The sequence below is a fragment of the Austrofundulus limnaeus genome, unplaced genomic scaffold (genome assembly GCF_001266775.1).
Source record: "Austrofundulus limnaeus strain Quisiro unplaced genomic scaffold, Austrofundulus_limnaeus-1.0 Scaffold705, whole genome shotgun sequence".
Taxonomy (NCBI): Eukaryota; Metazoa; Chordata; class Actinopteri; order Cyprinodontiformes; family Rivulidae; genus Austrofundulus; species Austrofundulus limnaeus.
The window spans coordinates 203,836-207,021 of NW_013953107.1; positions in this window are offsets into that span (position 1 = coordinate 203,836).

Consider the following 3,186-nt stretch of genomic DNA (forward strand, 5'->3'; position numbering starts at 1 on the left):
TCAAATATGTTTTCTATACCAGCTTGTGCCTGTCACGTCAGCAGGTGTTTTTAATTAAGGTAACTGTGACAATATGAAGTTTGAAGAGTTTTTTGTTAAAGTTTCAGTAGCTGGATTGGCAATACACACTGATGAGGCCTGGTCAACATTAACACTTAGCATGCCAACTGATTTGCTGTTAGCCCTGGCTGATATTAGAATGCACTCATGTTTATATTTAGTGTTATTGTGTGAATGCCTTGTGGGATTCATTGAATGCAATTGAGATCATTTTTTTCTTCCGTACGTTTTTCGGCACCTTTCTCGTTCCACAGTCTTTTTGCTACTTCAACCACTCATATATCAAAACGTTCAGCTCTTTCGTGCAATGCCGGCTATGACCTTTGGTATTTCAGCTATTTTTACTTTTTACTTACTATTTCAACTTTTTAGCCACTTTTTTCCCTTTGACTTTGAATGGGGCTATTTTCAACAACCTTAAAACCCTTCAAATAGTTTCTATATCTTTACAAAACCTTACACAATTTGTTCTGCTTATGCTGTATTTTACTGTCTTGTGCAAATTTTAGCTACTTTTTTTTTGCTAATTTTAGCTTTTTTCTGCTATTTCAGCTAAAATTCTACTCCTTTCTGCTATTCTGCTTTTTTCTGCTTTGTTATACCTTTTTCTGCTAATTTGTGCTACTTATGTTTCTTACAGTTGCTTTCTTCTATGTTCAGCGATTTGCTACAAATTTAGCTAAATTTTAGCTGTTATTAGCCAAAGCTAATTACACATTTTTGGAGCTATTTCAACTTAATTCCAATAAATACAGCAACCTTGTGCTCCTTATGCATCCTTATGCTAATTAAATTGTTTCCAGCTACTGTTTAGCTGTTTTACTAAAAACTTCGGCTTTTTTACCTGTTTTACTTAAAATGATTACTTTTTAGTAGTTTTATGTTTTTTCTGCCAATTTTGAATGTTTTTACAACCGTTTTACCATCTGGGTGCTACTTTCAATTTGATTCAGCTACCTTTAGATGTTTTTATGCTAACTTTTGCTTTTTGCTGCCACAAAAAATTACTTCTTTCTGCAATTCTGTGTTTTTCTGGTTTGTTTTACCTTTTTCTGCTAATTTATGCTGTTTATGCTTCTTAAAGTAGCATTCTGCAATATTCACCTTCATCCATCCATCCATTTTCTGTACACGCTTATTCATTTTCAGGGTCGCGTGGGTCACTGGTGCCCATATCCAGCAGTCACAGTGCGAGGGGCGGGGTACACCCTGGACAGGTCGCAAGTCCATCACAGGGCCACACATAGAGACAAATGAGACAAACAACCATTCACTCTCTCACTCACACCTAGGGACAATTTAGAGTTATCAATTAACCTAACAGTCATGTTTTTGGTCTGTGGGAGGAAGCCGGAGTGCCCGGAGAGAACCCATGCATGCATGGAGAGAACATGCAAACTCTACCCAGAAAGGTCCCCGGACCCCGATTTGAATTGGTGACCTTCTTGCTGAGAGGCATCAGCTCTACCAACTGAGCCACCGTGCCAATATTCACCTATTTGCTGCAATTTTAGTTAATGTTCAGCTGTTATTAGCTAAAGTTAGTTCAAATTACTTTAATTTGGCCAATTTTTGATATTCTGAGCTAAAAATTAATATACTGGCAGCTAAAACTTACCTTTATCATACATTGCAGCTGAAATAAAAATCCAAGATGGCCATCAAAGCTAGTTTTAAAGGCCTTTTACTCAGACAATATTTGAGATATTGACATAAAAACTTATGTAATGGTAACTGAGAGCAAGCTCTATAACATATTGAAGCCTCAAGAAAATTCAACAATTGTAGCCAAAGCTATTTCGGCTACTTTTTTCCCATTGGAAATTAATGGAGCTTTATTCAACATCCTTAAATTTCTTCATAATTTTTCTAAATCTTTACAGAACCTTACACATTATATTCTAGTTTTGCTCCTATTAGATTCCATGTGACAATTTTAGCTACTTTCATGCTATTTTTAGCTTTTTTAATATTTCAGGTAAAATTCTACTTCCTTCTACTATTCTTCTGCCTATTTTTTACTTTTTTGTGCTTCTTTTTTGCTAATTTGAGTTATTTATGCTTCTTATGGTTGCTTTCTGCCATATTCAGCAATTTTAGCCTTTAGCTTTTAGATTTTTTATGCTAAACATGTTCAGCTCAATTTCAGCTTCTTCAGCAGCTWTCAGCTTCCGTTTTCAGCAACAGGCATTCACACTAGCATTTTCACAGGAAATGCAATTTCTCTAGTTCACATTGATTTTTAACAACACCTCAGCATTAAAACGTGTGTTAGTTCTGTAGAATATAGTCTGTTGCTGATTACTTTTTGTTTAGAAGTATAGAAGTATTAATAATTTTTAGACTCAGCAGCTGTGGTCATTTACAAAAAAAAACAACTAAAAATAATAAAAACCCGGGAAAGGTCATGGCTTTTTGGAACTATACTGTAATGTTTTTTTCACCTTCTGTCTGAATGTCATCTTTCTATAAAAGATGAAAACATCAGTGTGAGAAGTTACGAGTATATTACAACGTTAAATGTGTCTTATTTAAAGACAAACCTGACAAATTATTTATGTATTTTTTGTAGATGTCTGGATGTTTATTTGGCTAACAACAACTAAACTAAAGATGACCACACATCCTTTCCCAGTCCTTCCAGTATTGTTGGTAACGCAGATCATAAGAAAATATGTTGAAGGCTTTTATTGCCAAATTCTCTGTGTTTGTTCAGCCTCAGCAGGATTTATAATCTGTTATTAGATTGTTAGTCTGGTAGATTATTGTAGTGGACATGCCCATTTCCCCTCACCTCATCTTGCCACTGATTGACCTTTGGCCACCTGAGGTCAAATCCTTCCTTCCACAGACTGAACTCTTCCAGCTCTAATGCAGAGCTATATAAAAAATAAGCCTTTTCATTTTCTCCTTTCCCCTGAGAAAAAATTTTGTTCTCAAGGATGTCAAGACTGAGTTTTGAAGATTCACAGGATTGTCAGCAGTCAAAGAAGTTTTAAAAATTTTATTTAAAAATGAGTTAGGACCCAGCGGACACACGCATGAGCTGCTGAGCTGCGGAGTTCTCAACTCGCTTAAACAACTAAACGGATAATGTGCTGGTAAGCTTGATTCTCAGGTAAATAT